This window comes from Anolis carolinensis, chromosome 2 (genome assembly GCF_035594765.1).
Source record: "Anolis carolinensis isolate JA03-04 chromosome 2, rAnoCar3.1.pri, whole genome shotgun sequence".
NCBI classification, from domain to species: domain Eukaryota; kingdom Metazoa; phylum Chordata; class Lepidosauria; order Squamata; family Dactyloidae; genus Anolis; species Anolis carolinensis.
The window spans coordinates 140,497,202-140,512,305 of record NC_085842.1 but is presented as its reverse complement, the minus strand read 5'-3'; the positions used below and the strand labels follow the sequence as shown (position 1 = coordinate 140,512,305).

The window sequence follows — 15,104 nt, the reverse complement described above, 5'->3', positions numbered from 1 at the left end:
TTCTGAAAACAATCTAATTCTTCTGCATGTTCAACTCTTTTATTTCAGTAGGAGACAGAATCAAATGACATGAAATGTTTGATAGTAATTATAATTATTATAATAATAATAGCTACTTTATTACCCTCCTCTCCTTGTGGCTTGAGGTAGGAAACAACATTATTAAAGCAAGAGATTAAACACTATGCCAAGACATACAGTAGAACAAGATACAGAGTGAAGTATATGCATGTTTCTCACAGGATGTGCTTTTGGTCACTTTTGAATTTAGTGTGCTTTGTTTTGTAATTGATTATTGGAAAGTAAACACAGGCTTAATTTGCCAGTCTGCTAAAATATGCATTTCTGAAGAAATCCGGCGTATAAGGGAAAAATGGATTTATGGCAGATATTTGTGTTGCATGTCTTCAAGTCATTGCTGACTTATGGTAATCCCTGGCTAAAATTGATCAGAAGGGAATGTGACTTCCCCAAAAGCACCAAATTAGATTCCACGACCTAGCAAGAATTTGAATCTTGATTACCAGAGTTGTAGTTCAATATTCTAACTACTACCCATTTATTTTAATGTGTATATATGTATAGGAGATAGATAATAATGTGCTTATTGCTATATTTTTATTGATCTAATTATGCCTATAGTTCCTTCTCAAAAAACAAAAGGAGTCGTGACTCCCGTGTATTTAAACTCTGATTCTTTGCTGTCAAAAGTACTGTACTTTGTTGCATGCTTCTTCTATAGGTATAATGCCAGTCAGCTTAATGATGGGGAGAAATAACAGGAAGAGGATATAATTGAGTGGAAGAAATCTTCAGTTTTAGAGCATATGCTTTGCACAGGAAAGGTCTTGGGTTCCATTCTTGACATCTCTGAGCAGGACATAGGAAGATTCTTGTGTGATGGCCCAGGGACTAAGACTTAGCACTCAGCTAGATGGATTAGACTAGTTTGAGCTCCATCAAAGGCTGGAATGATCCTTTGGGGTGGATAATCTAGTTATGTCATGGCAATTCATTCAGCTGTTAATCTGAATTAATCAATTTTAAAATTTGGAGTTATCAGAATTATTTGTATGGTATCATTTTACTGTGCAGTAAGTTCCAAAAGTAGAGTCCACCAGTCTGCATGACAATTATTTCATTCTTATTTATATTTCCATGCTGGAAATATTTATATTTCCATGCTGATATGCAGAGCCGGCCCTAGGTATTTTTCAAGTGTAGGCGAACAGAATTTTGGCGCCCCCCCCCAAACCAATCACTGAAAAATAAAAGCGTTGGATAAGCGAAAATGTTTGATAATAAGGAAGGATTAAGGAAAAGCCTATTAAACATCAAATTACATTAAGATTTTACAAATTAGGCACTAAAACATCATGTTTTACAACAAATCAATAGAAAAAGCAGTTCGATACATGGTAATGTTATGTAGGAATTACTATATTTGTGAATTTAGCACTAAATATTGAACAGGGATATAGGGCAGTGTGGACTTAGATAACCCAGATAGCCCTCAGTATTAAAAAAAAAAAACCTCTAAAATCAGGACAATAAATAAAGAACAACACTCTGAAAACAGAAGAAATCCAGACAGTAAACACTCAGGGACAGCTAACACCTCCTAAAAAAAGATTCTCCCAGGCAAGAAGAAACCAGGCCTTGAAGCCACAGGGCCATTAAATGCTAATCAAGGTGATTAATTACAACATTCACACCTGCTTCAAAGAAGAGTTCTTTCTCCCACCCTGGACCTTCTACAGATATATAAACCGCACATACCTAGCTTCCAAGTTCCCACAAACCTCACAATCTCTGAAGGTCCCAAAGGTGGGCTCACGTGGTGCGAAGGCGGTCCTGCGCCGGCTGGAAGGCCCAGCGTGGGCACCGGGAGGTCCGAAGGAGAAGGAGGCAGAGAGTGGCGCCCTCCTCCCAGGATGATGATGCCCCCGGGGCGATGGCGCCACAGGCGAGTGCCTAGTTCGCCTTACGGTTGGACCGCCTCTGCTGATATGTGAGAAACAATAACTAGTGCAACACTAACCAATAGCTCAAAAGCCGCAATATAGACTGAATTTTCTTTCATTTTCCTTCAGATTGTGTCAGTACAAAAGAGTTCAGCACCATATAGAAGGTCATAGTTGTCTTGGTGCTTGCTCAATGGATGTCTAAACGATGGTGTGGTTTTGTTAACATTTCAAGTAGACAGTTGGACAAGAAGAAAGGGAGAAGCATCTAAAGCATGTGGAAATGAAGCCAGTTTCCCGAGAATGAACAAGTGCCTCTTACCTGGTGAAAATATTATATTAAATCTGTGGGGCGGGGGAAAGAACACAGAAATTGCCAAATTTTAAAAGGGTATAAATTTCAGAGATGTAGACCTGCCTTGTGCTGTGGAGAAGAAACAGAATGTTGGCAATTGCACAGATAGACTTGCAGAGTTGGAACCATAAACTCCAGAAATAAAAGGAATGAATTAAACAGAACAAGAGCTCGGGGATTTTAAATGCTGTCTTAGAGGCTACGCTTGATGCCTCATAAATCTAAACAATTAGGAGATGCAATAAAGAGGTCCAACCCAAATGTGTTTGGATGTGAAACTTAAGCAATAGCAACACAACCTCACTCTTTGTGGCCTTCAGCAAAGCTGCCATGTTTTTGGCATGATAGTTTGGCTTGATTTAGGGGAAAAGAAAAGGGCAGATAGGAAAGAATTAGCCATCTGCCCAAAATATAAGGAATTTGTAATAAACTTGGATAATGTTTTGTACAATGACAGTGACACAGTTGTTTGGATTCAAGAAGGACTTGTGTTTATAGGGGGACTTTGCCATTCCAGAAGTAGATTGTTGTTGTTTCATAGGAAGAGTTCATTGTGATGCATTAATAGAAGTGCACCTGTTAGAATATGGTTGATTTTTAGATGTCTGTGAATACTGCAAGCATGTATCAGTTTTGTGTGTAGTCGAAGCCTTTCATGGCCAGAATCACTGGGTTGTTGTGAATTTTCTGGGCTGTATAGCCATGTTCCAGAAGTATTCTCTCCTGATGTTTCACCCACATCTCTGCAGGAACCTATCGTATACTATGCAGGTGTGGACAAGTCTACATAGGGACCACCAAATGCAGCATCCAAACACGAATCAAGGAATATGAAAGGCACTGCAGACTAACACAACCAGAGACGTCAGCCATAGCAGAGCACTTGATGTGAACCAACCTGGACACAGCATATTATTTGAGAACACAGAAATGCTGGACCACTCTAACAACTATCATGCCAGAAAACACAGAGAAGCCATTGAAATCCACAAGCATGTGGGCAATTTCAAAAAGAGGAAACAATGAAAATGAACAAAACATGGCTACCAGTATTTTAAAAACTCTAAAATCAGGACAGTAAATAAAGAACACCACTCTGAAAACAGGAGAATTTCAGACTTGAATCAATCAGGGCCAGCTAACACCTCTGAACAAAGGATCCCCCCAACAGGAAGAAGCCAGGCCTTGAAGCTGGCAAGGCCATTCGATGCTAATCAAGTTGATTAATTACAATATTCACACTGGCCTCCAAAAGACAAGAGTGCTTTCTCCCACCCTGGACCTTCCACAGATACATAAACCTCCCTTGTTTAGTTTTCCAATATACATCACAACCACTGAGGATGCCTGCCATAGATGTGGGCAAAATGTCAGGAGAGCATGCTTATGGAACATGGCCACGCAGTCCGGAAAATGCACAACAACCCATGTATCAATTTTATATAACAATTGATTATGAATTCCCTGAAATAAATGTTGGCAAAGATGTTTGAGAGGTCTTTTCTTGAGATTAAGCACATGCCTATGACAGAGAAATAGTGACATTTTGTCCATCTCCCATTCTGTTCTTACACCCAGCACTTGAGTAATAGTAATGCATTATACCAGCCACGTGCCGGAAAGAATCTTTGCAGGAAAATTCTCTCCTCGAGAAAGCAGATTTTGCTTGAAGATGACATTGCAGAGAGGCATTTGCTGAGTTGTACGTTTACTTCAGGAAGGTTAAAACCAAATTTGGCCCGTTCTTCATTGAATCCTTACTTCTGTAAATTCAAACACCTTGAGCAGAGCATGCCTGTTCAGTCTTACATATGACATTTCACCCAAACCACTTACAAACAACTTGCATTACTTACAAGTTTATTCATTTGCTTCAGAATGTTGGCTCAGCTGTGCATCTCCTAGAGCCATCTGTTGCGGGTGAGCAGCTTATCTCAGCTATCAGAGCCCTCTTCTAAATATTATGACCAAACAAGATTCCAAGAACAACAGCCATCCTGTTGCACTGAGAATGCGCAAAAAGCCGATAAACTGTTTATACATTATCAGCTAAATAAGTTGGGTTTATCTGGAAAGGCCTGCATTAAATCCCTGATCTTGGTGGTGAGGAATTCTGCTTGTAGTTAGTTGTTCAGCAAAAGTAGTCCTTGCGGTAAAGGCTACACTCTGCGTCCTGCCCAGTTCTTGGAGATGTCCATAAATCCAGACTGTCTGTGTATTGATAAAGAGATTTGTACTATGTCACAGAAAAGACAGCCAGGAAAGGAAGGAGAAACATGGGACTGTCTTTAGCTGAATGAATGTGTGCGAACAGGATAAGGAGAAGTTTATATGATGGGGTTTGGGAACATTAAACTTGACTAGATTACAAAAGCAGGAGTAAAGTAAAAAAGCAACAATGGGACAGAAAGTGGTTGCGATAAGTCATGAGCCAGAATTCCTGCCTTATCATGAGCAAGCAGTGTGCTGGTGCACTCCAATGGTTCACATCAGTGGGTAAAACAAACCAGAAAGGAGTGCTTATCTTGACACTTGAACCTGAGATTCTCCACAAACTAGGATCTCAGGTTGTGCTGTCATGATAAGCTAATGCTTCCTGGTCAAATGATTCTTTTCTCGCAAAGGGAGTGGACATGTGGGAGGGAATGGGCTGCATGCACCAGCATGTTGTTCAACCCTGGTAAGCCAGGAATAAGACAGCAAAAAATAAAATCGTATGAGTCTTCCCCTGTCCCCATTGTATAGTATATATTTCCATAAAGCAATCTGAAGCAGATAGTACTAAAACAGAAGTTATTAAGTAACCCGCTGATCCTAATGGACATTACCAAAAGTCTTGTAAAGAAAATACAAGGAGTAATTTCTCCATAGTGGCAGTTGAGGGAAAGATTTGGAAAACTCATAAAATGGAACATAGTTACAATTTTCCCACAGTATCACCTAGCTCAATTTGTTCATTATTCTGTTCAGAAAACACCAGATCAAATGGTCTTAGTCTGGAGGGATAAAGGTTTTCTAGCTTTCCCTAATGTGCAAAAAGTAGACTCTATCTTATGATATTTGATACTTGACAGTGGACATCTCCAGATGTGGTTCCAGCAGTATATAGACAAATGAGCTCCATAAGTCCACTGGTGAGAAAAATAGAGTAATTCAAACAAGACAAAAAAAACCCCTTCAATACAAAGGAGGTATCCCATTGCTACATATACTCTCTGCATAAAAATCCTGCATTAATACATTGGGAATAATTGAGTCTATCATGTTTTGTCTTTGGAATGCTTCTTAGCAATCTGTTAATTAATTGCAAAATTGTAATAGTTGGCTCACACATGCATAAGTTTCATTTCTTAATTGCAGCTTGAAGTGGTGACATATGTGTGAATGGACCACAATAGGCATAACACAACTAAAATGATATGAACTGTGACTGTATGAAAATGTACATAGCAAGAAATTCAATGTGACTCAGCTTATGAGTATAATAATGGTGTCAATGGTCTAGTCTAGTGGGTGAACTTTAACAAAAAAAAAAATCTCTCCTTCTTCTCTTAATCCTCCCAGTACCTTCTCTGTTGTTTTTGATCCTCTTCTTTCTTCAACATCTTCACCAACTAACTTCCTGCTCATTTGACAAGGTATCCATTGTATCCTATATCCCTCCTTTCACTCTCCCTATATTCCAAAACCTTATAAGACTAAGCATCACATTTACACTAGTTTAGAAGAGTCACAAGTCATCTTCTTATCTTGTGTTTTCTGGGTATTGCAGTCAATGTTGACCTTACAATAGCTCCCTTTTACAATTAGAATATGTGGAAGAAGCCAACCTTGAATCAGCTCAAGCAAACATATGACTTGCAAGTAGAGTGTTCCCTCACTACTTCGCGGTTTACTTTTCATGAATTCGCTGTTTCACAGTTTTTCAATAAACTCTAAAAAGAATATTATAAATCATAAAAATACAATTTACAGCCTAAGGAAGGGAGGAAGGAGAAGCCAAAGGGAAAGAAAAAGAGTCCAAGTGACAACAGGAGGAGAAGGAGGCAATTTATCAACACACGATTGGTTGATAAAGAAGGAGGCAATTTATCAACACACGATTGGTTGATAAAGACTTAGTAGTATAACTACTAAAATAATGTATAAATATTAAAATAAATATAGTGTCCCTACTTCACGGATTTTCACTTATGGCGGGTGGTTCTGGAACCTAACCCCCGTGATAAGTGAGGGAACACTGTATAAGAACTGTACACTTCCTGCCCTACTTCTCTCTGCTTCTTAACAGTAATGTTACAAACAATGTTATTTTCTGAGTTTTCATATGCGTGAGGGGTCACTTGTTGTAAGAACAGCTTTCATGTATGTTACATGATAAGTAGCACCCTTGAAGGCTGTTCATATTAAACAGTGAACAATAGTGTTACTGAGTTATCCACCAAAAACATTCTTCTCAATTCTGTTTGGACATATACTGACAAACATTTTAAGTGCCTTCTAGCTGCATAGAAAATAACTTTATATCTTTCCTGGTAGGCTGGCTGCACAACTTTTAAACTTCAGATTGGCACGTTATATATCCTACTCTGGGATTTCTGCATTAGGCTCACCCTCTCTTGATGATGCCTACGGCAATCCCAGCAGTGGTACTGTAGTCCAGATTTGCAGCCTATGCAGAGATCAAGGTAATGCTATGTTCTTGGCTGCAGAGCTGCTGGATTCCTCCAGTCCCTTGTGGCTGCAGGATTAGGTGAGCAGCCAAAGAGCAGAAGCTGATGTAGGTCTGTGTTTGCTAACTGCCCTCTTCTCTCCTGCAATTGTTTGCCGTCCTTGAGCTGTTTGCATTGGACCATGAGCACTGTAAACAACTTTTAAATCACAACCACCAGAACAACAAAAAAACCCCTAGGGTTTACAGAGGGGGAAAGTGGGGGAAGAGTCAAAGTATTTGTTACGCAAAAGATGGGAAGTGTCCTTTCTGCCACATCCAATTGACATAGAACAAGTTACTGCTTCACCTCCCATACTTTTGGAGGATTCAGGGCTTCATCTGTATTGAGGATTCATGGATTTATCCTCAGAAACTGTTTCTGATACCAACACTGGAACATGTGTTGCTATGGAAAATATACAGACTTATTTCATTAAAAAGTTTGCAGGTACAAACCTACTTCTTTGGATGCAGATAAATGTTCAGATATATAACATACAGTTATGGAATTTAATAGGATATGGAAAGAAGCAAATAATGTCTTTTGCTCTAAATTTTCAAAGGTTTAGGTGACGTGATACAGTGGCTTGTTAATGCTGATGTGTGAAAGTAATAAATTTGTTTATTAAAAGTCAGTTTTTCTGGGTTGAAAACTCTCTCCGAGATTATTTTTTTATAAATATGCAGTAGTGCATATGCACTACTACGGACTTATCATTTGTCTTCTACTAGGCAGAGAGCCTTCTTGATTGTAGCCCCTCATTTATGGGATGCCTTGCCAGTTAAAACTCGAACTATCCGAGACCTACTTGCCTTTCGGAAAGCCTGCAAAACCTTTCTCTTCCGACAAGCTTTCGATGGGTGAAAACTTGGGGCTATGTCTGTTTTTATTGTTGTTTTTATTGTTGTTTTCATTGTTTTATTGTTATTTTAATCTATTTCTGTAAACCGCTCTGAGCCAAACTGGGAGTAGCGGTATACAAGTCTAATAAATAAATAAATAAATAGTGTGGACTGTTGTATTAATATATTGTTTAGTGAATTCCCACTCAGCCATAGGACCTACTAGGTGATGTTGGTCAATGTACACTCTTGTCTTCAGAGGATGGCAAAGACAACCCTTCTCTGAACAGATCTTGCCAAAGAAATTATATAATATGTTCACCTTAGGTTCGCCCTAAATCAGAAACAATGTCAAGGCATACAACAACGAAGAACATTATCACTCGAGTCTCCTAAAATAGGTTCTGTCAGAGCAGTTCTGTCTTGAGACTGGAGTATGCCTGTCTTTTCCCTCTTCTTATCACAACAAGCCTTAGTACTATGAGAAAGATCAAAGTGCATTGAGCTTACTACAATTGTAGTGATGTAACTCTTAATCCATGCATTCCCCCCTCTTTGTCCATGCCACCATCTCTTTATGTGAGAATTGCAGGTCTGAGGGTTCAGAAGTTTGGAGCTGCACAACTCTCTGCTTCCATATTTCCAAACTACTGAAGCGCTGCCCATATGAACACTTAAAATAATAATAATGAAAAATTAGCATTTTGTAATTACTGTAATTAAAAGTTTTTCCTATTGTGTTTATTCTGTATGTGAGAGGTGTAGCTTTGACTGCAAAAACATTTTTAGCAATACAGAACTATGCATGAGTAGGAAGTTCTGCAAAACAGTCTTGCCTTGCAATAAAAGAAAACATTTAAGAGGTTTATTGAAGCCATGGAGTTGTGAATTTTCTGGATTTGATTTTTTTTAAAAGAAAGCAGTTGGGGATGTTCAAGGGAAAAGATGAGCTTTTGGTTTTGCAGAGGAAATAACTAACAACACGCCAACCATATACGTCACTGGCCTCAAAATCACAGTAGAAGCAGGTTCAGATTATAGTGTGGCTAAAATCATTTTGTTGAAAGATTTTGTACATACATTCAGAAACTTTAAAGTGGGATTTGATTGTTGTTATAAAGTATGGTTTCAACTACCTTGAACTTGGTGCACAGTGAGTTTAAGACAATGTCATGTGATAGTAAAGAATTTTATTCATTGCCTCCAGAGCCTCCAGAGTGGCTTAAAGCCTCATGTGGTAAGGTCCAAAATGCAGGAGGAAGAGTATTTAGAGCAGAAGATGGGACTTCTAGGCATATTTCACATATCTGTTAGTTCTTGCAGCATGTTATTTTTGTTACAAAGGAAGAAACTCAGAGCTGAAAAGGTGGGAGCCATCCTTTTGTTTTCCTTTTAGTTCAAGATACAAAATCTTTCAGTTGAAGGGGGCCAAATTCATTTTAAAATAGGAGAGCAGGTAAAAGCAAAAGTGCTGATTAGGAACACCAGAATATTTTAAGATTAAAGTAAAGTTTTAAGCAAATATGTAGGTCATATGGTAAGAAAACAATATAAAAGCTAGGAAACCATCAAAAGAAGTGTAAGGGGTTTGGGACCCAAGGAAGATCAGATGCAGTCGCAGAGACCTGTATTTCCTATTTCTGCTATAAGGTATGCACCCTGTAGTTTGAAATAAATTTAAATTGCACTCCTGAGCACACTCACACGGGAATTGTGTGTGTGTGTGTGTGTGTTTTTTAAAAAAAACCCTTTCACTGCATAATTCTCTATGTGCAACAATCTCAGCTTTTCACCAGGAAGTATTTTCTGATTTCCCCTCAAATATATATTTTTGTGCTTGTTTATAAACATCCTTACAAAAATAAAGAGAAAAAAGGCAGTATATAAAATACTTTTTTCCATAATTAAAATACGTTTTAGCATAGAAAAATGTCCATTTTAGGTGCATTCAGGGGACACTGATTTTATAAATAAACATTGAAAATAAACATGAACATGACTACCTTGTTGTCCAAATGTGCTTGCATGCACCCCTCCCCCTCCTTCAGAGAGGCTCCCACACTATAATTTTAAATAGCACAAAACAAACGAATTCTCCAAATGCTATTTATACTGGCAGTACAGCCGATGATGTCATTGCCGTAGCAATCACCAATTTTGTTTTCTCGCAATAAATGTGATGGCTTTTCCCATTAATCGTTTGGTAGTGATTGCATTCTGTGAAAGACTTAACAACGGGCTCATGTTCTGCTTTGGCTGGAAACTCTCAAGGTCTCGTTCTCATCACCCTGCTTCACCCGGGATTGTGGTTTCTGCCAAGGAAGGAACTTCTAATTTTGCCCTTGATAACCAAATGATCAGGGATAACTTCCATGGCTGAAAATGGCAGATAAAGGTGGACAAGAAAGGTGGATGGGACTCAGATCTGTCTAGACTCAGTTCTTGAATAGGCTAAAACTGGACAGAAAAAGGAAAGGCAGATGCTACAGCATGCCAGATTTTGCAACACTCCATGTTATTGTCCATCCTTCCACATAGCTGATCAAAATATGCTGCTGTTTCAGTAGTACCCAATGCACAGTCTCCACAATAAGACAAGAATATCTGAGAGGTTTAGAAGAAAATGTAAAAAATCATTTGAACTCTGTCTGTCAATAACTGAGTTCTTTACAAGAACCTCAATTCTAGAGACACACGACTTGGCCAGAGGTTTTGCAATCTGGTGACATGCAGGCAACAGGGGCCTTGCTGGGACCTATTCTACCATCTTCATAACGATCCACAAAATATTTAGTGTCGGCAATCTGTTTCTGTTTAAATTCAAATGCTCACTGTAGCAATATAAAACTCTAGCTTTGTGGTGTCTTGTTTTGCTGTGCAATGTTTAGTAATTCTCGGCTTGGCATATTCCTGGAATTATGAAATGATGTTGTATTGGCTCATTGTATTTAAATTTTAAACATATTTTTAAGGCTTTCAAGGGGAAAATAAAGATGCTGTCATTATTAAAACAAGTCAAATGTCTTCTAGTAAAGATATAATCCATCTTTTTATGCTTTAGGAAAAAAATATCAAAAAATGGCACATGAACAGGCATTCTTGCACATTTCTTTCTTAGTCCAATAACAAAGATTCCTATAAGAAAGAGAAATAAATTTGCAACCATTTCCCTCCCTTACCTCTTGTAAGGTATGGCTATTATCCCAACTCATCATTCATAAATGCTACAATGCCCATAAAAGAACAAGTATTACCAATTTAAACCTTCTGCACTTTTGACGTCTATTTGTTTAAAGTTGTCTTTTCTTTCTTTTATTATAGCTGTTTTTGTATTTTTAAATGTATTATATGTTTATGACATTATTTATTTTTGAAATAAGTATATCACCTCTCCACTCAAACTACATAGAGTGGCTTACATTAAAATCACAACCGTAGAAAAACAACAACTCGGAAGACAAAATAATGTCAAAACAAATGTAATTCTAACATTCCTCCACTAACATGATACTGTACCCATTGTAAAAATCAGTCTCAAGATTATTCTCTTCCAAACACTAAATGCCAAAAATATTACATTATATATTAAGTATGCTTTCTGAAGGTGATGCATACGTCTATCAAATACATTAATCGGCTATTTAAAAGAACACAATAATATTAAATCCCTAGCTCATTTTCAGATTCCTGCCAAACCAGTCCTCCCTTAGTGTAGAAGTCTCTGCAGAGTCTTCTTCAGGCCAAATTAGGTGTGGCATTCATTTCCAGTCCTGTAGGCATGGCCATGCAATTCAATCCAGGACCTTGGCAGCTAACAAGTCATGGCAAAGGTCTCTGCATGAGATCCTGGAGAGCCACTCTCTGTAAGACAAGATGATACTGGGATGGATAGACCTTCTTTAAGGCATGTTTCAATGTACTGAGGATAACTAGATATGGCACAATTCCATCTTGCATAGAAGTTACACACACACACACACACAGTGCTCAAAACAGCTGAAACAGACCAAGACAGAGGTGAAAGGTTAAAGCATGTGTACCCTTGCACCAAAGCCCTGATCTGTTTCAGGCTGTTTTGATATTCCTTTAAAAAAAGGGAAACTTCTATGCAAGATGGGAATTGTATCACATCTAGTTTGGCCTTCAGTTATTCTCAGTCCATTAAAACATACCTTAAAGAAGGTCTGTCTATTCCAGCACTGTCTAGTCTTACTGAAAGTGACTCTCTAGGGCAATGGTTCTCAATCTCTGGGTCCTCAGGTGTTTTGGCCTACAACTCCTAGAAATCTCAGCCAGTTTACCAGCTCTTAGGATTTCTGGGAGTTGAAGGCCAAAACATCTGAGGACCCACAGGATGAGAACCACTGCTCTAGGGTCTCATGCAGAGACCTTACCCATTACTTGTTAATTGATCTTTCTAATACATCTTTCAGGGGTCAAATCTAGGAACTTCTGCGTGTGATCAATGGTTTCACCACTACAATCCTTTTCTTGATGGGTTACATTTTATCTAAGCCAAAAGGCCAAGAGTGTGTCACGAAGCAAGTATTTTTTTTTCTGTTGGGGGACACATCATTTGGAAAAAGAATCTCCCTAAAATGTAGGCGGGACTTCATACACATTTTACAGTAACACTTGGAATTTAGCATGGAAACAAACTAACAAAGTATATCAAACAAGCAACAGCAACAACAAAAAGTTATGTGCTCAAAAAACAGCTAGCTGTATTGTGTAGTTGTTTATATAGTCTTCAGGGGCACCCCACACAGAGCTAGTTGTTATAGTAATCTGGGTAATTCAAAAAAGAATTATGGTTTAGTGAATTACTGAAATTATTCATGGTGACCTATATATTCACTCTACTACAAAATAACTGAATAAACATACCTTACATTGTTAAAAAGTTCTAAATCCAGCCAATGGTCTTGGTTGTTTAAAGTTAAGAGATAGAAGCAGATAAAGGTACAGTATGTAAAATTCTGTGAGTCGTTTGGAGAGACACCCTAGAAAAGAGAAGCCAGCAGGGAGACAAACAGCAGAAAGATTTGAAAACGATAGGGGCAAATAAGAACTTATTTTGTGTTTTTGCAGGACATTTCAAGAGTGCAAATAATTTCACATACACTATCTCTCTGTGAAGTCAGCATTTCCCCACACTGAAAATTAAACTGATGTTCAAGGAAGTGCAGCATCACTAAGATTACCTTGGAAAATTCTTGTTGATGTGAAATTTGAATGGAGACTGGAGAACTTTCAAGCATCAGATTGTCAGAAGGGATATGGTGTTACTGTGGCATTACCTGTAATGTCAATTCATATTCTTTGGGGAACGTGGAAATAGCTCAGCCGTAGAAAAAAAAGGAAAAGGAAGACCACATTACAGATGGATAGATTCAGTAAAGGAAACTGCAACCCTAAGTTTGCAAGACTTTAGCACAGTAGTTCTCAACCTTTGGCCTACAACTCCCAGAAATCCCAGCCAGTTTACCAGCTGTTAGGATTTCTGGGAGTTCAGGGTCAAAACATCTGGGGGCCCACAGGTTGAGAACCACTCCTTTAGTATGTCTTTGATTCACAGGATTGTTGTAAAGCAGTGGTTCTCCACCTGGGGTCCCCAGATGTTTTTGGCCTAGGACATCCAGAAATCCCAGCCAGTTTATCAGCTCTTAGGACTTCTGGGAGCTGAAGGCCAAACATCTGGGGACTCTAGGTTGAGAACCACTGCTGTAATGCCAAACTCACTTGACAGGAATTAACAGCATAGCTCAGCTGCAGAGCACATGCTCTCTACTGTAGACAGTCTGAAGTTTCAAGCCCATGACTAGTAAAACCCTGACGTTTCATTGCCATCTGTTAGCAATCCACTTTCTGTCAAGGATGCTAAAGATGGTAAGGAACAGCAAAATGCAGGTAGGCCATTTTCTCCTCCTCTGTGTGTATACGTTTCTCTCTCTTCTTTCCCTCTCATATCCCCATCTCATTCTCCCTTTCTTTTACCTCTTCCTGCTCTTCAACTAGGCTTTGACTTGAATTGATCACTTCTAGAGCATGATTGAATTTAAGCTGAAGGATGTGTTTGCCCATCTCTGAAATAAACAAAATTCAGTTAGATTGTTCAGTGCCTGGTTTGGTTTAAGATAACTTCTGATATATGAATGAGAAGTGCTGTTTGTGGTAGTACTTTGTTCCACAAGACAGGTATCCAATGATGGTGATGGTAGTGATGCCAGCTTCTAGTTTAAGCAGCATCTAGATGACTCAGAAAAAAAGAGAGAGGGAGAAGAGGAAAAATGACTGTGATTATGCTGTGATGTCTGCACACGAATATTTTTACCCTGAAGGAATGCAGATGCATTTTTTCTCTGTTACAGCACAGTTTTTAAGGAGACCAGCAGTGATGCACAGTACACAGACCATATTAAAACACAGTGTTCTCCCAAGAGTTTTCCACAGCATTTTCTTCTAAGTACTTGTTTTGAAATGACCCTTTTATTTGTTTTTGCGAAGACCCTAAATAGTACACGTCTCAGTTCAGGAAAATCAATATGCTTTTTCTTTATTCCTTGGAATGTATTTTATTAACAGTCTCATATTTATTTTTAAAAGGAATATTGTCGAATACAAGCAGAATGAGGTGTAGCCCAAGCAGTATATACATGAGTGTAATGTATTGATATCTGAAGGTAGCAATTGGGAATCCTGATTCTTAAAATGACCGACCATTATGTGGAAGCCAGTAAAAACAGCCACTTTACTTCGGCTGTTACTTCTGTAGCATTAATGTTCACTTTCACTACCAGACATTCCGATAAGAGTCTGCTAGTGGTAGGGAAATTGTCCATGTTATTGCCATGATACATGCACAAATTGTTCTACATTAGGCATGAGCAAACTTCAGCCCAGTAGGCTGTTAGGAATTGTGGGAGTTGAAGTCCAAAACACCTGGAGGACCCAAGTTTGCCCATGTCTGTTCTACATGGCATAAATAGCACATGTAATTGGCACCATACATAGGCTGTTTCCAATGAACCTCATAAAATGAAGATAACCCTCTTAAGTTGTTTGTTTTATAAACTATACTGGATTGTCCTAGCAGCCCAACTATTGCATGAGCAAGAGGGGAAGATAAACCACTAGCAATTTTGATTTGGAGAAAATTATTTGTTATGTCTGTCTGTATTAAAACAGTTTTGACATAGGGTAGCTCATTTATTCTGGTGCTATTCCG

At 38.5% G+C, this 15,104-nt stretch overlaps 1 protein-coding gene and 1 long non-coding RNA gene across 3 annotated transcripts in view; one reads left to right on the top strand and one right to left on the bottom strand.

Moving 5' to 3' along the window:
- LOC134296267 (uncharacterized) overlaps positions 1-7,126 on the bottom strand; it is a 32,727-nt gene extending 25,601 nt beyond the window's left edge. Inside the window, exon 1 of the long non-coding RNA XR_010002909.1 lies at positions 6,933-7,126. This is a non-coding gene — a long non-coding RNA (uncharacterized LOC134296267). The remainder of the gene's footprint in view (positions 1-6,932) is intronic.
- myocd (myocardin) overlaps positions 1-15,104 on the top strand; it is a 296,181-nt gene that overhangs the window by 21,014 nt on the left and 260,063 nt on the right. The gene's annotated exons all lie outside the window — the stretch shown is intronic.